Source organism: Dromaius novaehollandiae, chromosome 4 (assembly GCF_036370855.1).
Source record: "Dromaius novaehollandiae isolate bDroNov1 chromosome 4, bDroNov1.hap1, whole genome shotgun sequence".
Classification (NCBI taxonomy): domain Eukaryota; kingdom Metazoa; phylum Chordata; class Aves; order Casuariiformes; family Dromaiidae; genus Dromaius; species Dromaius novaehollandiae.
In genome coordinates, this window is record NC_088101.1 from 57,559,517 (window position 1) to 57,584,633 (window position 25,117).

Sequence of the window (25,117 nt, forward strand, 5' to 3'; positions counted from 1 at the left end):
TTCCTGTTTTGAAAAAATCAGAAAACATCTTGCCCATAATGCATTAACAGACAACATCTCACAAATATACACTTAGAATACTAGAAAAATAACTTTACAACTATGACCATCTCAAGAAAAAAGGAGATGCTTTTCTTCCTAATAACAAGCAAATGTATTTCAGATGAGCATTTAAGAAAAGTTGTCAATGATATCTACCTTTCATTCATTCTCTTTCCGTGTAACACATCAGTCATACATATATTTCAGCAAGACTGTCACTACTAATGTAAGATTCTTAGATCCTTTGCTAATTTACATGGTTAGATTGGTTAGACAGGAGAGATTCCCCAAGCTACTGAATAACTTTCTTGAAGTGTAGCATAATTTCTTTGTGCAAAGACAGCATTCCTACGTTATATGAACACTGAACCCAGTTTTATAGAAATGCAGTGTGCCTTGACATCACATGCTGAATGCTAGAACACTCCAAACAAATTTGTCCTCTAGCTCCCCTATAACTAAAGCAAATTCTTGATAGCTTTCATGTTGCCTTATCTTCAAATTGAATAGAGTGCTTGCAGATGAAGTCACTGATGAACACGCTTGCCCCAGGACCACATTCCCAAATGGCTGCTCTAGAAGGAAATTCATACCCATCATTCACAACTCTAACATTTTTCTCAGGTGAGAAAAAAATCTGAACGGAAAAAAATCGAGTGTTTATGCTCTGCTGCTGTCATTCACCTTTCAGAGGAAACGTCTACAATTCAGGAGCTTTTCACTGTTTTCAGCTTCTTCCAACACTTGTTAGCACTTAAGTGTCTAAGGAAGTATAGTTGGAAATATTTTACAAATGACCACTCAATCAAAAACCTTGCAGTATGGAAAACAATACATTTGTGTTCCAATAAAAGCCTAAATGATGGACTATTACTTAGCACAAATTCCCAGTGGCAGCATTCTACCAACATGCAATGCACCTGTGTTGGCAAAGCAAAGATGGTTAGTAGGCTGGAGACTACACAAATCTTGGCACGACCAAGAATATCTTCAATGGTTGAAATGAAAGAAAATATTTGCCACTGTGTGCAGTAGTTTTTGTTTCTTTTCTCTTTCAAGCAAAATAACACAAAAATAGTTCTAAAATACAGTAACACACGCATTACTTTCTTCTTCCTTTAATGTGAAAAAGGTTTTTCTTTTTTCCTGTTTATAAGTTAAGACATGCAGGTTAAAATAAATACTTTACTAGTCAATTGTTATCTACATTCTCACTGCTCTTTCCTCCACCTTAATGAATTGCTAAAAGAAGACATCACCTACAGTATTAAAGGATAAGCTGAAAAACATTTCCTTACCTTTTTCAAGATGGAGTGTGATGCTCTTTACTTTCACACTGTATTCCTCTCTCTCTGAAATGGAGAATTTTCCTTAGCATAAGGTATCAGAAAGCAGGATACACTGCTAGGGACCAGTGACTAACATTCTTCTCCCAGACTTTCTAGGCACAAGAGGGAAAGACAGAATTTTAGTTCATGTTTCACGAGCCCATCATAAGAGTATTCTTTTTATTTTCCCTCTTAAGAGGGTGCTTATAAGCTGAGCAATTTCTGTCTGCCACATCTCTTGACTGAAAACATCTCAACTGCTTACATTAAAAAACTGCAACCAGAGAGATTTTCATTAGCTTCCTATTTCCCTCTGAGACAATTTCATACAAAATGTTCTTTCTTTACTCTTTCTAACTAGCAAAACAGCAACACTTTCTTATTTTTCCTTCCAAACAGCCACATCCTGCAGTTCTAAATCAATTATATCTGAAGAAAAATATGTCACTGCTTTTAATGTAGTTTTGGCTGAATTAAAAATGCAGTATTTGGCTCTAGTTTCTCAAAAGGAAAATATAACAAATTCTAAAAATTGAAATGAGAACTTATCATAACTTTGATTTTCTGTCAACTAGAATCTGTAAAAATGAGTTTTAACTATTTTTCTGTCAAAAAGTGTAAAATGCCTTTTTAATGAAAAAGAAACAGTTTTATTACCAAAAAGTTCAAGCTATAGTAATCTATTTGAACAAGCTGCGTTAGCTGAAAGTTTTAGAGATGAAAACAAGCAATAAAATTGCACTAAGCAACTGAACTAGTTTTTTTAAACTAATTTCCCTTTTGCTTTTTCTAGTTTTTAGTTTTGCAAAATTTGAAATACTTTTGCAGTTTTGAACAAAATCACAATGTAAAAGTTTTGGACACTTATGGAGGCATTGTTGTGCTTCATTTTGCCTATAATTAAAAGCAAGTATCAAACTGAGGGATTCTGTAGCAACTATTCTATTCCTACACTGCAACAGGCATTAAGTAGTATTTGCTATACTCATTCACCCAATCACTTATATCCTCAGGCAGCTAGAAATAGGAGTATTCTGCAGAAATGCTGTAGTCACGGTATCACCAGAATCATGTTCCAGCTGGTAAAACTGGGATAAAGTACATTGTTCAGTCACAGGCAGTCCAAAGAGAACAGCTTGCCATCAGTTTGCAGGCATTAAATTGTGGGATTATTAGCCCAAACACTCAGCCGCTGCTGAAGTTCCTGGGTTAAGCATTCGCAGAGTCTCTCAGATTGCCAGAACACAAATGATCAAGATCAGTCTTGATCCTAGAAAATGCACCTGGAAGAAACTGAAGCTAGTTCAAGCTGAAAAACAACAAATTACTACGCAGCTGACCCTGTGCTACTCGTAATATTCAGGATGTTTCAAGGACAGCCTTGTGAATGAAATATGAAAAAAGCAATATAAAAACACCCTGAGGTCCTGTCAGGCCAAATTTCTAAAAAAGAAAAAACAAAAAACAAAAAAACCCAGGTACTCATATGCCTATGGCAAATTGTGAAGTTCGTGAACACCAGTACTTGTGCATATAGGAGATTTTGAATATCTGAAGTTTCCAGTTATACACATCAACTTCAAATCTAATTTTCACATACACACTCAGCATTACCCCCTTGTTTATGAGCACAAGACACAGTACTGAAAATAGCATGCACAAGGGTTTGGGCACGGAAACTTTGTAGCCTGCAACAGGACCTCAGATCAAGGTTGTTCTGGCAAAACAGGTAAGAATGTATTCACTTTTTCATAAAGCAAGCCCTATCGAAAATCAATTGTCAGCCCAAAGACATCTGTTAGTTCTCATCTTTAAATCCTGCATGCAACCAAAAGCCATTACCAGCTCTCTGGCAGTCCCTGCCCTGCAGACACCGTGTTGCTAACGGGCAGAGCAGAGAAGGACCTCGCAGTGGGACTGTCTGCTAATGTCACAAGTTTCCCTGCCCTTCCTGCATCTTCCTTATGCTAATGGTTGTAGCACAGCACATGTCAGCAGTTCAATGCACTTGCAATAAAGAACCTGCTATAACTGAGAACTTCACTTCTATTACCTCGTATGCATTTCAACAGAAGTAGTAAATTGACTGGTGACTCTCATCACATTGGGTCAATTTTCATTTTGCTACATAAGGTTTTGAGGCACATGAGCAACAGAATAATCTCTGAATTTGTTTATTGTTCTTGAAAATCAGAATCTTAAGGACTTTGAACTCCAGGATATTGTTCAAGGTGCAAGAAAAAGAAATTTAAGTACAATCACCACTTACTACTAAGCACATGAAACATTCCTGGAGATGCCCTGTTTGTAACAGGCAAACAAAGAGGGTATTCCTTCTACCTAATAAATTCCTGCTCACTTTCAGGGGAAGAAGTGGGGACAGAAGGTCAGTGAAACATTTCAATGAAAAGTAATTTCCAACATACAGGCCAATATGGAAGATGTGCTCCTTGCAAGATTCATTCCGGAAGCTATTCTATACTCTCTTTTCAAAGCAGCCATAAAATTCAGTGCAATATTAGAAATGTACATTTCCAGCATGAAAAGCTAAGCAGATACATACTGTGCATACACTTAGGAACAATTACTGTATCCCATGTGATAATTAACACACAAAAGCAATGATGCCAGGTCCCAGAGCCCATGAAAACCTAATTGAAATGGAAATCAGGAAAGAAAAAGCTGCTTCAGTTTCTCATGTTCATGCTGGGGGCCAGAGAGCTAGCTCCCTGTTCTGCATTTCACCTTTTCACCATCTACACCTCAACTCAAGAAATACTACTAGTACAAAACTCTGTAACAGAAAAAGGCCATAATAAGAACAGTTCCCTGAAAATAGCTACCGTTCCACTAGAGTTACAAGTGGTAAATTGATCCACTGGTCTATTTTCAGCTATTTGGACAATAGTTGTTCTTGTACATAACCCACACGGTTGTTATTTTGCCATGCAACACAAGACTGGTAGGTAGTGAAGCATGGCAAACCATCAAATATTTCTAGCAGTAAAAGACCCAACTATTTCTTTCCCTCCTGTCTATTAATGTACCTATTCATATCAACAGATTCTGTTCTTCAAAGAGTGTGTTTCAGCTTCTCAGGTAGCTGAGCTAACACTCCAACAGGAAAATAATATGTTCAGTATCCCACAGGTAAATATAACCAACGTTACTCACAGAATACTTTCTTTCTGATGCAAAGGAAGCTTCTGGTTTAAAAAAGAAAACAATGTGCTTCTCAGAGAAAGCCGGTATCAACAAGTCATGAAAAAAAAGCAGAGTATAGAGATACGGTTCACTTAAGATGCAGAAAGCTGTGACTCAGTGTTTTGTAACATGAGCAAGATGATCATCCCTCTATAAATTGCATGTTTTCTTTAGAAGCTGGTAGATCATTCTGCACTTAGAAATAGCTTTAGCACATTTTAAAACTGTGATCTTCAAATTAATCACACCTTAATTTAAAGTCTTTGAAATACGTAGAAATATACAGGATATCAATAGAACAGATTTTTTTTTCTAAACCACTTACTAGATAAAAGCTTGGAAATGATTTGTGAGGTATGAAAAATACTAGAACTCATAAAAGCAATTTTGGCATTGTCAGACTTAGGAAACAAGTTATTATTAATATACAAGCTGTTTTGGTAACAAGTCATAGTACATTCTGATAACGAGGTTTAGTTTTTTTAAATTAAAAAAAATACAAAGAAACCCTCACAAATTTTCTTTGGTGGCTACTAATATACTTTTTTCTCTGTGCCAGAGACTGAGATGCTTTTGTGTTGCATAGCACACATTTTCATTAATTTGGATTATCTTCTCTGCCAACGCATCGCATGGTATCCACAACTGCTAAAAGTGAACAGATTAAACCATCTCCAGAGATTGCATTAACATTCTCCGTTGTTGCTGAACTTGAGTGGGTGCAAGGTCTCTAAAATATCCGTCCCCAGCTGAGGCCCAGTGTGGCTCCCGAGCCCCTGCAGGGAGCACAACCCCCAAACACACGCACTCATGCATGCGTGTGTACATACACCCACAAATGCACTACCACAGGAGACAACGCGACCACCTAGCAGCACATACGTTCCCCATATGGGCTGAAACAGCAGGTTCAGTTTATCTGATGCTGCTTCCTTCCTCAAGCCAGGGGTCCGGGCCAGGCAAGTAGAATGAATCCCCTCACTCCAATTACCAGGACTCATTTAGAGAAAAATAAGCGAAGCCGACTTCTGTGCCCAAGCTTCACTGTTATGCCAGCAGATACGATTTGACTTGCCCTTTCCCAGTTTTTTGCTCATTACATGTTTTTTAACAAAATGCTCAAGAGTATCAAAGAGAATTTTATCTTAGGAAAATGTAAAGGGGCTACCACCCCACTAAAAGTGCATCTCTCCTGCCCATCCAAACACAGCGGGCAAATTGTGTTCTCACTGCACATGCAGAAAATAATATCCTTTTCCCCCTCAGCCAAAATTACATTCATTAGATGCTTTCTTGAGAGATGAATACAGAGTTGATGATTGAGAACTATTAATTAAAAGCACTACAAATAACAGAAAATTCAAAAACCATTTTTAGTAAATAATATCCTGAAAAGGAGTGTGTGAATCCTTAGGTATGAAAAGCTCACAATACTTCTCTTTTACTGACTTCACGTTTAAAGCAGATGTAAAAAAAACTTAGTACATCTATTGCCATTGGTATGTATCGTGTCCTAGAACTCTAGGATCTCACAAAGTATCATTTCATTCATACAACTGCTAGGTGTTGGAGGGGGGGTACAAATGCTCAGGTCCCTGTTTTCAATAGTGGTAGGGATAGGAGTGAAGCCTTCTCCTACATCTCCTTACCCTGTTATTCTCAGCCATCACCTTCCTGGAATGCTCTTCTGAGGAGCAAAATTGGAGCCAGAAAATTAAGAAAAAATAAAGAACAACCCCCCCTGAAACACATCTGACCATCAGCAGTATTCCACAAGCCAGTGTGGTTCAACAATATCTGCAAGGGCATGTAATAATCTAGAAAATGGAAGAAAAGAAACAGAGGACCATTTCCACGTGTAGGAAACAAAAATAGGAAAACCTCTTTTTTTTCTTTCTTTTTTTTATTTTTTTTAGTGTAACCCTATTTATCACAAGCCAACCAAGAACATGAATACGTTACAATAAAACTGGATTAACCACGACAGACCTGCAGAACAATTGCTGCTGACGTGATTTTTCTGGATCAGACCAACACCATTAAAAAGTCACGTCTCCAGTCAAGGTTGTAAAGGTAAGACTCAAAGACCTGCAAAAGACCGAGTAGGAAGGAAGCTTCGATCAGCTAAACCAAGAAGCAGGAGGTCTTCTCAGAAACACCTGCCTGGCCTTCATATGAGAACCAGATTTTGCAGGGCTAACCATACTCCCGCACACAGACACTTCGCAGCAGTCTGCCCAGCTCACCTCTGCACTCTCTCACTTCACTTCAGCACAGTGAGGGGCAGTGAAGATCAATTACTTTTGCACAGGCGAGGGGCAAAACTGCATCTAAAGACACTGGGGGACACATGGGTGGGAAAATAAGACTGTTCGACCTGCATAACTTCTGATGAGGTATGCAAAAAGGAAACGTCACCCAGCTCTAGCAGAGCTCGACGGCACTGCAACAGGAAAATGGGTGTACTAGTACAATGTGCACTATTACAGTGCGTACTCTTACAATTTTACCTTCAATGATGCCGAATGGCAGCTAAATGAAAACCAAGGCAGCTTCAGCTGCCTACGCAGAGCTGATGCAGCATTAGAACTCCTGGCAGAGCTCTCAAGCCGTACTGGGCTAACCTCAGCCTGCTGCAGAGCCAAGGCGAGGCTGCTCAAATGTGAATCAAAGGGCATTTTATTGCAGTGCCTACTTACACAGGCAGAATGGTGTAAAGTTACACAAGATAAATGAGAATCAAACCTCTCCCTGGGCTCAGAGGTCTCTGCTACAGAGCCTGTATGCAACACTTTCTTCAAAAGAGAGAGGGTTTTTTCTTTTGAAACACTGTATCATGTTCTTTCTCAAAGGCCACAAACATCCTTAATTAGAAATGCTTCTAACACACTTTGAGAGTGAAAAACATTTAATATTACCATTTTTTCATTTTGTTACCAGGGTCTATATTTTGATTCTGTATTTATTGTGCCAATTGCTCCTCTATGACCAGAAAAAATAGGTTACTGCATCCCTTGCATTACTTCAAAGGACAAGACAGGTCATCAATCATTGCAAGATTCTTTTTTCATGAGTTTTGACAAGTAAAATTTCTTTGGTTCTTTTCTGCCCATTTAAAGTGCAAATAAAAACAATGTTGTATGGCTAATACTTTAATTCCTGAGTATATACTCACACCATTTCTAAACACACCTAGACAAACTGTTATTTCCAATATCATGTGACTAGATTCTATTACCTTTATTTGATCTAAATTGACTTTGGCACTACCAGCTAACCTAAATAGGGCTATAAAGTTGCACGTGGAGTAGAATCCTGTTCAACATGAGTAAAAGATTCAGGCCTTGCCCCTTGTTTTCAAAACCATCAAGAGAACTTGAACGAAGAAGAAAGGAAATGGAAAAGCCTTAGAAGCACATTCTTGAAGAATCTCACATTGTAAAGTGCACTGACAGCATAAGTCTCATGGATTAATTATGTTTAACCCTGGTGTATAACCAAGAATAGAGAGAGGGAAGCTCCTTGCGACTATCTTCTCAGTCTATAGAGAAGTCACTAACAATCTGTTTCACGTACTTTCTGGTGCACAGATAAATTTGCCAGGTGCCTTGGAAGCCCTCTGAAGAAAGGCACTATATATGCATAAATCATTAACAAACTGAGTGACCTCATTCTTGGGTAACTAGAGCAGCATAAAAATAGCATGCTCCATAGGTAGAAAGCCTTCCAGTCAGTAATGCCATGCACCAGCAGGCAAAAAAACACAACAGCATCCATCTTAATGCTGGAGCAGATTCTTTTTGACAGACTCTGTGTTTTTAATCTCAACTACCACGGATCGTCAGCAGCAAAAAGTAAAAACTCCTGAGGACAAACCAGTGTACAGTTCAATAATTAAGAGAGGGAATCCCTGCCTTATCTCTTCATCTCATCCAGGGCTTGCCTGAAGTGAATCATTTAACAGGATGAGTAAAATGCATTTTACTGTCCTTAAGAACAGACAAATAGTCATTATGTCTAAGCTGGTAAATGATACAAAAGTTGACATCAACCACTAAGGTCCAACTTGTGGCCTGCAGCAATATCTTGAGGGAGATAGGGACCAAATGCTTGATCAGAAATGCCACTCAAGCAACTACCCATTTCTTTCAGCCTCACAGATCAATAGTAACTACCTCCTCATGCACAGCGGCTGCCCAGCTCTTCTGAGCTCCATCCTCATTTTTCAGGCTTGCTCCCTCACCTTCCAAAGCCCGTGGCTGCAGCTGCTCCAGCCCGACTTGATTCCCAGCTCATTCACATGTTGGCAGCCTGGAAGTTGCCGAAGACAAAGGAGAAATGGCAGCTACTGATACAAAGTCAGAATAGGAAAGTGGCTTTTGCACAAGGGTAAAGCTGCTCTTGCACAAAACAAGGAGCAAACATAGGCTTAAATACCTGAACCCAGGTCCTGTGAGTGCAAGGCTGTGGCACGTGATAGAGACTTGCGTAGTCCCTAATTAAAAAAAGTCAGCTATTCCAAACTGTTCTAATAATCATAGGTTTCTTAATGACATCGAGGACAACAGTTCTTTAGAGGGAATTTATAAGAGGACAGGAGAGTGACTTTGCAAAACATTCCAATGAGGTTGTTCAATGCACAAGGATCACCACTGGGGAAAATAACAACAAAAAGGCAAATATTTTTGTGAAAAAAAAGCAGAAAGAAAGGCAAGGTTTGTAAGTCTAGGTCTTCTGGCAGGAGGGATGTTGTCAATGTGAAAGCGAATAGAACGAGCCAATGCTTCGCTGGACAGGTCTCTGGGCCTGCAGCACTGTGACTGACGTGCTGTTTCTTTTCCTCTCTATAGAAAAGAGACAGAGGGAGCAGCTCACTGGCAACCTCCACGCTGCTAACAGCAGTCGTGGTACATGGTGAGAAAATTCACAGCCGAGTGTCGTGCCAGCTTCATGCAATCATTTTAGCTGGCAAATGGTCTAAGCTGCCTTCTTTGCTATATGTTTAAGAACTTATTTTCTAGTTAGCTGTACAAGCAAATTAAACATAATATTCTTCTGGCTTGTTCCAGATACAGTTTTTCAACCTGTTCTAATATGACAGTTGGACCCTGAAATTGTAGTCAATGGTTACTGACAGCCCAGTACCCTCATCCTGATGGATGCGTTTGCTTGCCATTCCATTGCGATTCACATGCATTTTAATCTTGATTTCTTTTAAACACAGAGAGAATAAAGAGGTTGCAGATGTACCTATATATTCCCTTGTCTCCCTAATTGCTTTTAGTTATCCTACGGATATAAAATATGAGGTGCACAAACCTCAAGATGAGGAAGGTAGAGAGGAAAAGAAACTGTTTGCTCTGTGAAGATTTGGCAGTCTTCTATGAAATACAAGAATATGATGTTTCTTGCTCGGTGTTCAGAATATTTATTTAATAAAGCCCCATATTTAGTTAAAGACAAATTCTATTGCTGTTTATGATCTAGTTCTGTAAAACTATAATAAAAGCAAGAGACTCAAAGGAAGTAAGAAAAGTCTTAAAAGGACTTGAAAGCATTCATTGTATTAAAGCTCTTATATGTGCATATCACAATTCTCTAATTTATCCTTTCCTTGAGATTACCCAGGCAGAGTACCACAGAACATCTTTTTTTTTTTTATTCCATGACACTTCCGTGAACAAAATGTAAAACTTTCCAGCAAGCATATTAGTATCTGTCAGTTTGACAGGTGGCACTGCCCCTTATCATCAGCCAGGCTCCTGAGTCTTCTACCAGCAGTGGTAATAATATGAAAGATAAAATACATGCACATGCATATATACACAGAGGCACACATAAAAATCATTCTTCAGGTTTTTACAACATATAAAAGAAAGCTTCAAAATTTGAAAAGTTTTTACTTGTGTTTCACGACTCAATCTATGCTGAAAAATTTCTGATGCAAATAAATGCAAATTCCTCAGCACTGGCCAGTGGAATTAAATAAAACAGTTAATAGGGCAAGATTTCATTTACACAGCTTAAAACAGGTTAATATTCATTTAAATATCAAGTGAGCACTAACAAGAAACAACACCTCTGTTAGAAATTCAGTCTTTTGTTCTTTCATCTAAATAGAGGGTTATCTCAGAACACACTTAGAAAAACCTTCCAACAAAATGAGGAAGACCAAAATCTGGCATTCATGGCATTGCTGAATTAAACAGCAGAATAAACTAAGAATCATTTTAAAAGCTTTTCTCAAACAGTAAAACCTTCCTGCTAGGTCTTTTTTTCCTCACTGCAAAGAAACTCATGCTAAATTTTATATACAATTATTCAGAAATTCATCTTCTGATAACTGTAGAGACCAGTTCCTAGAAAAGATGAATTTGTGCACGTTATTCAGTGTTGTGCTTTCTTTTCATTTAAATAGCTCTGTCTCCCAACAAAGTGAAGCAATAGATGAATATCATCTTTACTGCGTTTACTTTTCCAAATGGAATATGCATCTTTTGCAGAAGCTATTCATTACAAAAAAGAACAGATATTTGATATAAAAGCCCTTTAAAAAAGTAGCTACTTACAAAAGGAGTGATTTATTTACTGCAATCTTAAATTATCAGAAAAGATTGACTGGATGCAGTTAGAAATTGTGAATACTATACATTCTATCAATCAGTGATTTTTTTTTTTTTTTTTTTTAAGTAGTTTTAATATCCTTCTCAGGTGTAGCTGGCTGTGCAACTCACCACCACCTCCAAATGTGATAGACATGGAAAAAATACATAGAGTGAAAGAAATGTAGGTGTGAAAGTACTGCACAGCGAAAGCAACACTGTTTGTCTTTGCTCTCTGCATTTTGGTATACTAAGTAAGTTTTCACCTCAACAGATATTTTCAGACTTTACTGTTTTCTGTCTCCGCGTCAAAAGAAATATAGATTAGGAAGTCTTCCTACATTATTTCTGAATTTCCTAAGCTACGATTGTTCTAATTATATGGATTGCATGTTCTTCTGGACAAGCATTACATCTTTTCCTGAGTTTGAGAAGTATCCAAGGCATTTTTGGAACTGCTGCTAGTGCCGCAATAATAAATCTTAATGATAAATTACTGACCAACGAGCCTATTGATCAGTGCTATACTTCTCACATTCCCTGTATCAACCTTAAGGGCATCTTTGCCAATCAGAGAGTAGAAGAAAAATATTTGTCAACTGTAAATAGCAGACACACTTAAGTCCACATGCTTTCTCTCAGCGAGAAGATGTTTAGAGCAGGAAAACGGACAGAAATTTGAAAGAAAAACAGTTCAAGTAGCATGTCCCAAAGGGAGGTGAGAGAAACACACAACGGAAAGTTGGGACCACTGTTGTGACATCTCACTTGGACACTTGTCCCCTGCCTTGCACTTCCAGCAACACGACAAACATTGCAAACAGCACAGCTCCTCTGAAGGAGCAGGTTCTCCTAAAGGAGTTCAGAGACCACATAAAACAAAGCATCAGCTCAGGCATAGGCTCCACAGTCGCAGATTCGAGTCACATCTTTCACAATGTGATATGCAACAAAAGTAGGACACTTTTTGCAGAACTGGGACCTTGCTTAGTAATTGTACTGGGATGCTCATGTATAATTTAGCTACAGCATAAATCTGTCATGAGACAACCCAAGTCTTGACAGTTTCAAAAAGCCTGTTCTCGAAGGACTAAAGATTCTTCACTATCAAGGAAATAATCCAAGTGTAGATTGATTTTTGTGTCATTTTAAACTCAGAGATCCAGTCTCTGTAATGAAACTTTCAGCGCCCTGATCTCTTTTTCTTGATCTTTGGTTTCTCTCTTTTCTCAGAGCAATACAGAGATTATTCTTTTCTCTAGGTAAGTATAGCTAAAATTAAAGTGACATAGGGCATATGAAGAACCCAATTACTAATCACTTTTTCCACATGTGTAGAAAAAGGTCAAGAGTTTGGTATCTGTGATACTAGGATTTTGTTATGCCAAAAAATAAAAACCATTGCAATAACTTCCTGCATTATCTTATTTCAGTAATTTGGTATATTGCCTCATGGTAAGTTTGGCATTTCCCCAGTACCACATCTTTCAGTGGTACTGGAATGCCCAAATGTTCACTAGGGTACTAGGAATTAAGAAGTCCAGCTGACACAAACAGAGTTCAGAGACATCTACAAGAAACAAAAAGTTACAGGGGTTGTTCAGAGAAATGAGCAGGGAGCCAACACTATGGAGAACGGAATACCAGTTGTAGAAGCTGTGCATGTGTGTGTGTTTGTGTGTGTGCGTGTGTGTAGTTTTTATATCTTTATATATTCATGTATATATATGCATATTTATACACACCAACAAAAGCAAACATTAGGAAAAACAGGTGAGCAAACAGAATACCTACGCTGAGACCTCACTGCAAGCAGATGAGTCATTAAGCTAAAATTGGGAATGTGTTCTTTTCAACATAACTATTTTTAAAATAAAATGTCTAAGAAGCTTTCATAAGATTTTTCTATTCTAGATTTCAGCTTCCAAGAAGTACCAAAATACTACCAGAAATATTGGCCCTAGAGTACTGCTACCAAGAACTTGGAATAAAATTTCTGGAAATTGCATATAAAAGCATGATTTGCATGTTTCCAGTTTGTTCTGTTTGTTTTAGGTTCTGTGAGCCTAAAAAAACACACTATCATATGCATCTGAGACAAAGGCAATTTCAAATCTTCGATAAGTCCATCTTCCCTTGACATTAAAAAGCAATTCCCTATGCTGAAAAAAAACCCCAAATTCTCAAAACATTATCAATAGACAGCTTGAAAGAGAAAAAAGTTCATTTGTTTGAAAACACAAAACCTGCATGAATGCTGCTACATTTCCCTAGGTTTCTTCAGCTGATTATTTTCAATAGCAATACAGATACCAAAAAGAAAAGATACGCTGTGTCGATATAATAAACGAAAAATGTGGCATTCCACAACTGTCAGTTTGGTTATTTTCTAAGTGAGAAGCCTAAAAATCTGTCCACACCTTACTGTGAACTAAACCAGAGAGTATTGATTTACAAAGCAGGAAAAAAAAAAATCAATTTTTTAGCTTACAAAAAAACCCCTATATATTTTATTACCATTGACATATACTACAGCCTGTATCATACTAAAACTAAAAGATTATAGGATTGGGTCCTTTCTGATCCATTTTTTGCATTAACTTTCTTCAGAGTCACATCACACTGTGTTACATTGTGTTACATTGTATAAAATTGCAATTACGCTAGGATGGCTTGGTTTAAATGGAAGCAGTGGACTTGCTCCTTGCCAGTCACAGGTAGGAAATCCATTCTTCATTTGCATAGTCTAACCAAAATCTTCACACTTCTTTCTACCCAAGATGACAGTATCAGTCTCATTTTCTATCATTCTTGCACAGCATAATTTTTTCTGTATTATTAACGACTGTCTGTCAGTCAATTATGACAATATTTGTGATTAGTGGCCATAAAAAAATGAAAATGACAGGTCTGGAAGGCTGAAAGTCCTTTCACAAAATGAACATGATACAAGTAGCAGCAGCATGATCCTCCCTGCACACAAGACATCTGGGACATTTCAACCTTTACAGCAATTCATTTCATAGTTCTTTCGTAACCTTGGTTCCTTTCAGACACTCTTGCAAGGAATGCCAACTTCACACTGTAAAATGATGATATGCCAACACTTGTCTTCCAAGATCTGAAGGTGAAACGCAACAATACATGTTGAATCCGAAACATGTTAAGACTCCTGATCTGAAGAAAAATGGTGAAATGGCAACAGATGCAGCAGCAGACATTCCCAGGTGACAAATCCCTACCTCTCAGACAGTCAGACCTTCAACCTTGTTTACTAATTAAAATGGGACAAGGACATCCTCACAATAACAGGGTCTATAAACAATTTACAAGGCTATAAGATTTTTTTACTAATAACTTTACCTGAATCAAAAGAGAAAGAATGCAAAAATGCATGCACTGATTTTAATAAATTCACAAAGCTCAGGTAGTGGCTGGGTTGAATAAGTTCACTGCACTGGTTTGATTTAGAGCTAACGTGAAAAATACATACTTGTGTCTGCTTAGCTTAACAGGACATTTGATCAGTTTTAGCCTGCATGTTGGTTAACAAAACCTACGAAATCCCTCATGGGCCTTCTGAAATTGAGACAAGAGACCTACAGAAAGCATTCAAAACCCTCACACATGCAAGGTAAATGGCTAGGTCTTATAACTGACTAAGAAGTTTCTCCCTTAGGTGTCTTTAATTTGTAAATTGCAGCCTCCTGGCTCTACGGAATATCTTCTCTTGGCATGAACATATTAACGGTATGTTGAAGGAGTGCATTAGAAAGCTTCCTTGCTCTTGGAGACTAGTCATCAGAGGATTACATCGGTCAAATGCCTAAAGAGAACAGTTGAGTATTCTCCAAAGGTAGCCTGCATCTTTCCAAAGAATTTAGCTGCAGCCAGAATATCTTAGCTTGAGTTCACTCTGCTGCAAAGCTTTTTTTCTTTCTGTGTCAGAATTAGCTACCTGATTTTGGAAAGTGCAAGGGAGGTGTTATCACCTTTATTCAAAAATAATAGGCTGTGGTAGAACCCTTCTTTCCAAATGACTGTAGCTTTGTACAGGATTTTAATTCTGATGCAGCTAGGTTTAGTAATTCCTATCCTAGAGGCAAGTAGGGTTTAGAATTGCAAATCTATGAAACTCTGAACAAGTCTCAAAGATCAGTACGCTACAAGGAAAAGTCTTCTCTTTGCTAGGGCTAGTCTTGTTAGACTATCCTGTTAGTCAGTACGCTACAAGGAAAAGTCTTCTCTTTGCTAGGGCTAGTCTTGTTAGACTATCCTGTTAGATACTGTTGTATCTTATCAAAATATATTAAATATAATGGTTATAGATGCATTTCAGAGTGCAATGAAATAACTCCAAACAAGGCAAGTAATAAAAGAGCAAATAATTGCTACATCTAAACTGGGTTGTTAAGATATAGCTCATTTATGAACTGTTTTGAAAAACAATAATCGTTTAATCTTTTCCCCCCTGTAATAGGTCCATCCTCTTCTCTCTCACCAGCTGCTCACTTCTACCATGGCAGATTTGATGACGCCCCCCTCAGCTGGGGTACAACCAAACAGCTGGAAAACCTCCAGCATAGAGACGGTCACAAACCATGGGGTAGGAAGGGGCCTTACAAAGTGGGTCTGCAGCTGATAATGCAAACTGTTTCCCTGGAGGAGACTGGCTGTTAAAGGACTGGGACATCGTGCTGGCATTTCTGCCTTTGCAGTGGCACCAGTTGTGCTGTGCACAAATCAAAGAGGAGCAAAGCCACTAGCAGGATCTCCTGCACGGTCGGGAGAGGGAGTTGAGAACAGCTAATTTTTTAAAAACTGCTTCCTGCCCTCCCCCTAAACCACAGTACTTACAAGGCAAACTGAACAACCCTTATTTAGTTGGATGCTTATATTGTTATCTCTTAGCAGATGAACAAGGCAAAGATGGGCAGTTCCAAGGACACAACTCAGGGACCATGACAGGATTGTACAGGTGAGCAGGTAGGTTTGATGTTTGAAAAAGACAGAAAAAAGCTTTAGGGCTAGGCAGCCAAAAATTCTGCAGAGAATAGCACTGTTCAGAGCTACATCACACTATAAAGACTCTAGTGCCTGACAAAGCTAGGGCTCTAAGTGAACATTACTTATTTTAAAAGTGTTCATTTTATTCTCATTATTGCCGCCCTCCTGTATCACTCACTACACAAAATCTACTCTAGAGAGAATTATTAATTTTTCCAGATTTATTTGTTCTGCTTGCTTGCATAGTTGCTTGCTTGCAGTGCTCTCCTCACAAAAAACAGTTATTCTTGAACAGTTAATGTCAGCATAACTTTTCAACTATGGCCTTGGTAATAAGAGCACCATTAAAAATTTGATATATCAACTACAATCTGAAAAGAACAGGACAAAAAGATCTGAAAGGTGTAGGAAGCACATTTGAAAGAAACAACATAGAGCAATTTTGGGAGAAAGCTCTGCTGAGGTTTCTCCACTCCAGCATAGCACATGTACAGGTCCACTCACACATGCACATCAGGAGAGGATGTAGAAGGCAACTGCAGATATCATCTTTGAAGACTATCACAAGTGATATCTACTAAACCCATACTGAATATGTACAAATTGTGATCTTCAGATTTGGAAAGGGAAAATCGCTTGAGTGCTTTTTTGCAAGGACAGTAAAAAGATCCACGATACCACATCAGGTCTCTTACTGCAGTTGCAATCCTGACCCCAAAGCATGCAGGCTTTAGAATTTTTCAGCTTAAGTCATGAAGTGTTTTAAAAAAGGAAAAACTCCCCCCATCTCTGGATTTCGTTCTCCCAAAGTGAGAAGCCAATTTCTTCTGAAACATCCCAAAATAATACTCAGGACTGAACAGGTAGGATGGAAAATATCAACCAGGACAAGCAAAGTTGTGCAAAACTTTGGTAGTTAAAACAAAATCTCGTCATGACAGTTTGGGCAAAATTAACTGCACACCTGTCAGGACTGATACAAGCCAGAATATTCTAAACTTAGAAAAAGGAAAGAAAAGTGTTCGAGACTTGCATCTAATGCTCAGACAGAGTTTGGTTATATTAACTAAGTTCTGCAGTGATCCCTCTGGATTTTGTATTGAAGAAGAACCAAAGTTGGAATAGGTGTTGGGGTTTTTGTTTTTGTTTTGTTATTGCCAAACTCAAACTTTGATCTATATTCCATTTTATCTAATTCCCAGAGACTGGTGGGGAGGGAAGGTCAAGGGAACAGAGGACATTAGAGGTTTAAAATGTCTGCATCTATCTATGTTAGATGAACCATCTGTGCTTTCTGAGCAAATCTTTTCTAAATCATTTACTGCCGCTAAAATACCCATCATTCCATTATTTTTCTGAGTGCTTTAACCTTGACTATTTTCAGTTCTTACTTACTTACTTAGTTCTTAATTACACTTACTTAGTGTAATTAAATTCTTTATATAAAACGTTTCCCAAGGGTTTACAAGCTCAGCTGACCAGGCAGGAGATATTATCAATGCTCCTTATTACAGTCAGTAGCAAAGTACTTCTATCACTTCATCCTGAAATAATTTTAGCTGTCATGATAGCTGTGTCTGGAAATAGCCCTTGGGGCAATCCCCAACTGCAAACCCGAGCAAAGTCTTTGGTACTCAGATGGTAAGCACTTGGTACATGTACGTTTGCTTTCATTATTGGAAACATTATAGAAACTGTAGCACTTAAAAACAATACCTATGTAAGAATATTTAAACAAGAATAGCTCCTGAGTTAAAATAAATACTTCATGCTCACATGAGCTGCACACCTATGAATCAAATGCAGCCCACTGAACCATCTGCTTCCACGAAAACTCCCAGTCTGTCTTTCTCACTGTGATGCAGCGCAGGTTGTGCTGTTTTCAGAAGGGATTTGCTTAGAGATAGATCAGATAAAGAGGACCTTTAGACTCCTGGTAAATTAAAAGTTTCCAAATTGTGTGTCAAATACCTGTAAATTGCTGGTGTCCTGTAAATGAAATTATGGAAGTGAAAAAGATAGCAAATAAACAGAATAGCATTTATAGGTTACTGTAAAGCTTTCTTCCGATGAGAAAGTCAGTTTTTTCTGCAACTGACAAATTGTCCTATCTTCATTACTGATATTGATGTTGCAAAACTCTGGCAAGAATGAGGCATTCATTTCAACACCTCTGGTAACACTGCAGAAAATGTAACACAGAAACATCTTTGTGCTGAGACGTCTTCTCCTGTGTCAGATGTACAGAGTATCCAGCTGCCTTTCAACTTCTATGGAGCTTAGCAAAGGACTAATGAAACTTAGTGACATTACAAGGCACTTGCATGCTTTTTGTAAATGGCTCACAGCCAAGAATCATCCCCAAATCCCAAGGTGTAACATAGGCAACTGCTGCAAAAGGCTGGTTGAAAGGTGATGAGGTCACCTTGAACACTATGTTAGACAAAGCATCTCGGAAGTGCAAAAGACTAAGCACTTACAGATGGGCTCCACGCTCTTGGATGAAGCAGGTATCTCAAAATAGAAGGAGAAACTGCAAGGCCACTGTCAGAGCACAGTGCCTTCCAGGCAAGGGAAAGTGTGACCTGTGTGCCTTTGGCAGCACACAGCAGTGCTCCGAGAACCTGGGATTTCTTAACAGTAGCAGAGACAGAAGCTAATATTGTGAGACACAAACAGGCACCATCTTCTACAGGAAATAATTTCTCTAACATGGCAGAAGGTTACAGAGCTGCCGATCTGGAACATGTGCTGCAAAGGAAGATTTGTGAGGGGAAAACCATGAATACTCAGAGCACGTCAAGCAGTTCTATCTCAGAACTCTTACACTGAGGCTATCCAAGTGTATTTTAATGGAAGTAATTCCATGCAGATTTCATAATAACTTGAGGCAGAATGTCAAATCTGTAGCCAAAAGCTGTCAGTGAGAACAGAGACTGATCCTGCATCTCTGAACTACTCAGCTGGATGACAGGTTCGTTACTCTGGCGTAACAAAGCTATCATGAGATGCTGAATGGTAATGGCAGGACATCAAGGACCAGCGAGGGCAAGGGTGTATATCACAACTGAGGCAGGAAGGCAAGACGGCAGTCGTGGCAATGCAAAGAACAAGGCTCAGTGTCTTCTAGTTCCAAATATTCAGTTGTATATTATGGGAATTTAGGCTCTTTCCCAAAACTTTTGTAAGCTCAGAAAGCTTGGGGAAATTTATCACAGGTGATACTATGCAATTCACAAATGAGTGGTCACACCTAATTACAAGTTAGATACTGGCCTTTATTAGATGCTGAGCTGTCTCGTAGCAAAGTTGCTGGTTATGGGCTTCTGATAGGCATAGGCTTCAACCTGCTATTTCTCCTCTCACTATTCCAGACACCCTATGGTATCTGAAACATCTGTTACCAGGACTGAATTAGATTGACAAGTCTTTGACCTTTCTACATTAAAAGTTAAAAGAATACTAAAATGCAGTCTGTCACCTTAGATGCCTTCAGGGCTTTAAATAGGTTAATAATTTCTCGTGCAAGAAAGCCTAGACATTTCAGCAGTAAAACATTTCTAGAGGCATCTATATTTTCTCCTGATATATTAACTATCACTAAAGATTTAGGACTTCCTCTTAGATGAAAGCAAATCCCTTAAATGAGTCAGTAAAAAGCAATCCTACCAGACCATCCTACAAATAAAAATGAAATACTTTTCACTAATGGTTCCATTATACTACATAAAACATACAGTAAGAGTCTTCATCACATTTGTGTTATCAAGTTTGCCAATTCTAAGAAAAAAAAATAACATCTTCTTCCCCAGGTTGTGAAATCACACTGCTAAATCTTTGCCCTGCTCCAGTTTTGCCTTTTTTTTTTTTTGGGGGGGGGGGGGGAAGGGAGGGAAGGGTGTCAAAAACATGTTCCCCAATAGTTTGGTCCAGCACCTTTCGACCACCTATATCTAGTTTGATGTTGGGAAAATAAATGCAACAGACCTGTTACTCTCATTGCTGACTTTGCAAAGAGGACTCTTAACAGCCCTGGTGCTTACTAACCAGAAAACGGGCAATTAGAAGATCAGGAAAATAATATTTCAAAATGGCAATGCCTTTGCAGAATACTAGACATGTTTTTTAATCACTTGCCCAAAAAACATCGAAAGAAACTTTACACCTAGATCTCCACATCTTGGAGTGATGCTTAGGGTTTTTTTGTTTGCTTGCTTGTTTTTAGCTTTTTGACAAACCACTTCTGGTTGATCCATTACATTTTAAAACTTTAGAACACCACCTTCAGCCGACAGTAGGAACAGTAATACATTCTAGGGGTCCTCAAAATGTTAATATACTATACTGCTACTACACCAACACCTAGCAAATGTCTGCACTTGCATACATATCTTCATCTTGAGTCACTTACCAACACTTTTTTTTTTTTTTTTTTTTTTTTTTTTTTTTTTTTTTAAGACAGAACTATGGCCCCAACCACTGGTCCCCGGGCAGCAGCCTTCTGATGATATCTGTGGCCAAATAAAGTTGCTGTGAATAAATAAAGGGTAACAGAGAATGTAAAGCATGCTCAGCAATACCGAGTTTCTTTGCTCACAAATCAGTGAACAGTGGAGCTTTTTTTTTTTTTAAATAATTAACTCAGTACTCAAGGCTTTTAAACTATACAGTTATTGTTTGATAATATTACTAATTTTCCTCTGCACAAGCCATGTGAAAAATGATATGCCTCAAACCTGCCTGATTACATGCCTCATCATAGCCTACTGGACACAAAAAGAAACATTATTTAGTACTCAATAATAATAGCTTAAAACACTATATAGCAGCTCTATCGTTTTCTAAAATTCCTTTAAAAATAGTATTTAGTAGTATTTCTTAGTGTAAAAGCATATAACCCTGACATGACAGATCCATGGTTTTCTACATAAAACAATTGTGCATGTCATTCAGATTAATGAATTCTGGCTAGCCAAGTCCTCAGAAGACTGAGGGCTTGCAATGCCACAATTGGCCAAATTGCAATAGGAGAACTCAACAATAAAAACCAGAAAAGAAGCTAAGTCACCTTACAAGCAGAAAGATAGTTATGCCACAGCTCTGTTCGTTTTTCACGTGTCCAGTTCCAATCTCTTTTGCCATGGAGCCATGACATTTTGAATAAATTCTGCATGTTCCCTGTGATCTGTGTAAAGTCTCTGAGCAAAGGAAGCTGAACCCAAGTCTTACATGAAAAATCCTTGAAAGGAATAATGCATTTTCATTTCAACTTGGCATCCTAAATAGCATGCAGCTAGAATATCTTATCTACTGCTCAAATGAATGAAATACAGGAAATTTTCAGCTATTCATCTACATCTATTACACGCAGAGTCTGAACACCTCAAGCTGTGGGAGGCTTGATGGCCTGGGATTATGCTCATTAAAAGAATCAAAGATAAGACTGTGATCCAGAAATTGAGACTTAAACAAAATCCTAGATACAACTTCTCTCTCTCAAACATGCCCCCCTAGTTAAGACAGTTTCAGTTGATAATCTGTGTTGAAACAGACATTGACTGGGCATTTTCCCAAGTGGCAGACACTGTATTTTAAATGAGAGAAAAAGGCAGAAAAAAAGTAACAGATTCCTAGCTTAGTGGGTGGCAGCACACAAGCAACATAAGCCTCTGTTTTGGAAGAGAACAGAATGATCTTGTGGTAGTTAGAGATATTCTGCTTATATATGTCTTCATGAGTAGCAAGGACATGTTGGATTTCATCTTAAAATTTTGCTACTGCTTGCCTATATGAAAGCTTAAACTGTTGTGTGATCACAACAATCAGTGCTCAGGTATTCATCCAGCCTAGCAGTAGTCCAGAGCCACTTACAAAACTTCAATCTGGCCACTAATCTTTAAACTGCAGAGAGGAATTACTAACTGTGACACATCTAAGCATAGCAATTAATCAATAAAAGGTAATGTAGCAAAAGAAGCAGCAAACCTATTCCTCATCTTAGTGGCCTAACCATCTTCAGGAGAATATGTACTCTTGCTGCTGTACAAGGCACTGGCTTCATACGGTCAGAGAATAATAATTCAAATGGATGCATATGCAAAGACAAGCAAGCAGAATGATCAGGAGAAAAGAGAAATCATGTTACAAGAGAAAACTATGGCTTCATTTCACAGTGCAATATGAGCCCACAAGTCAACCCAAACTGACAGGGCATGTCTACAGGCACAGTTGACCCCTGGGCAGAAACACCATCTCACATCCTGAAGGAAGTTAAATTACATTAGCATGACTGTATGCTTTCAACAAGCCTTGTCAGATGAGGCACAGAGCTACTGCTTTGGGTTCTGGAGCTGGGTAAATCTGTGCCAGCCAAAATCTTTGCATATGTATCTGTTCGGCACCACACAGTGGGACAACAGCACAGAAAGGCCAGATTCTATAGTCTGGTAAAACTAAAGCAAAGAGGAGGAGGTGTTCTCTGGAAATACATCAGAGAAGCAAATTGTGTAAGAGAAAAGTTATTTAAGATGATGGGCAGTGCTTCCACAAGAACCAATAGGTATCCACTGGCTATGGCGGGGGTGGAGAACTCCTCCCTCCCAACCTACACAACAGTAAGAGTCTAGAAAAAAATAAAAATAACTGGAAGCAAAAAAAATACGATCAGTTTTAATGATAGAATGTGATAAGTTTATGAAAGCAATACAGGGCATAATTGCCCATCATAGCAGCGAACCGGAACTTAAAACCTAAGGAAAGTAAAATGCCATGTATGTTCAAACCCAAATTATTCCTGCATAAGTAGCACCTAACTCATGTTTTTTAGTTTTCTTATGTATTCAATACATTCTGAAAATACGAGGAGAGACATTCCCTAGCAAAGGTTGGAATTTGAACAGCCTTCTAAAAGAATCAACTGTATTCTTAACTATACTCTATAAAAACGTGCCATTTTTTGGCAAACAGTCTGACACTGACAATGTGGTGGATCATGATGCCAATCCTGTAGTAAGGCAAAAGGCTGACACTTGTTTCTCTTTACATGACAGTCAAATGCATTCCTGAACAGCAAGAAAAATCCTTCTAGTTGACCATTGTGCCTGTATAATTATTAGCTGCTTAGCACTAAAACAATTCATATTCTGCACATACGTACTCACTGCATTGTAGAATATTTATCATTTAATTTTGCTCTGATGCTTATTTTGAGCCTCGGAAATAACTTCAAACAGTTGTTATATTCTTGTGTTCTCAAAGAGCTTAAGTAACATGATTCTCAGCCCCTCCTTCAGAATTTGCTCAGGCACCAAGCACAAAGTAATACGCTCAGCAGACTGTCCTAGCTTGCCTTCTGCTTTACAATGTACCTTTAGGATCAGTGAATCTCACTAGGAGAACATAGCTCAGTGACTGAAAGCCACCACTGCTCCTTTATGCAACAGTAACAACAAGCTTTGGCTTACGTTAAAAAAAAAATTTAAACAAAACCCCCAAACGACCTGCAGAGAACCTTTTCTCAGGAATTCTGAACAGACAGGCAAAATGAGACTCTTCACATTTCTTGCAGCTCTGTATCAAGCCAATATATCATTCCTGATAATATTCTGCTGTTTTCTGTAATATATCATTCCTGATAATATTCTGCTGTTTTCTGTAATAAGAAAGTGACTTCACACATGCTGGGCAAAGAATATAGTCATCACCCACTAAAGCTATTTTCTTCTTTATTTGTTTGAAGGCTAGAAACTCAAGCTATTTTAGAGTGATTATTGACTTCTATTTCAGCACCATCTAGAAAAGGAATGTCATCCACCACAGGTAATTAATTGCATTACATATTCACATACACCCACATTCGTTTCGAGAAGGAAAATACTCTGACAGTCACGCTTTCCTAAAAAATAAAAACCCATCAGATATTTTTAGAGATTCCAGAACATCCAAGAGAAACCAAATCCTAAAAGCAGGCATAAAATTAGATGTTTTTGACTTCAGTGCTGAAGACATTAACCTCTACCTAACAGTTCCCTTTATGGAAGCAATTTATTGATGGGGACAAACAATTGTTTTCCCTCAATTCGTAGAGTTCAGTCCGTATTTCTCTTCTGCTATCAGCATCATTGAGGTCCCTGTACTTCAGTCAATGAGAATACGGCCTATGCTCTGTTTCCGAGACTTTCCATCTCCACTTAATTAGAAGGAACTGTTCAGGAGCAGAATAAAAGATGCTTTCTCATGTCCAAGGTAAAGCAGTTCTCTCTCCAGTACTGTCACCTAACAGTGGAGGACCTGAGTTCACGTCAGAACAACTTTTCAGAGCATTTGATGTCTGTTTTAAAAATCCAGCCCCTTGGAACGATCACAGAATGGTTGAGTTTGGAAGACACCTCTCAAGATCCTCTAGTCCAACCCTCAGTGCCTCAGCCTATACCTTCTTAAATGTTCCTTATAGTTATGAGGGAAGGCTTGGGAATAGAAATACCAGTTACGACATAAGCAAATAAACAATGCCAATTGCCATTAAAAAACTAAACCATCCTGCCGTGACTTCTTCCCCCTCCCTGGAAGGGTAAAACTTGTTTGATGTGCTAATTTTAAGTGAGTAGAGTTGGTAACATATCTGTAGCTTAGATTTCTGTCCTGTTCCTCATTTCGTCCTGTTCCCTCCAGGAACCTCAACTTCCTGGAAGGAGAAGCTAATCTAGCAATTAAATAGCATAAACGCAAAAGGGTATGAAATTCTTAGGCCTGCTCTGCTCTGTACACAGACCCTGTCCACATGTTTTTTCCTTTCTGTGGCATTCAGTGACAAACTACTGCAGATTCTCCCTGGTCACTGTGGTAGCTCTAAAACATACTGATAGATTTATACAGAGAATTCATAGCACCCAGCACTATTTCCTTAGACTTCTTTCTTTCAACGAATCAAGAAAG

The 25,117-nt window shown here is 38.4% G+C and overlaps 1 protein-coding gene across 1 annotated transcript in view; it reads right to left on the bottom strand.

Moving 5' to 3' along the window:
- Window positions 1-25,117, bottom strand: part of CRACD (capping protein inhibiting regulator of actin dynamics) — a 138,988-nt gene that overhangs the window by 74,360 nt on the left and 39,511 nt on the right. The window contains exon 2 of the mRNA XM_026093775.2: window positions 1,341-1,483. The gene's annotated coding sequence lies outside the window, so the exon portion shown is untranslated. The remainder of the gene's footprint in view (window positions 1-1,340; window positions 1,484-25,117) is intronic.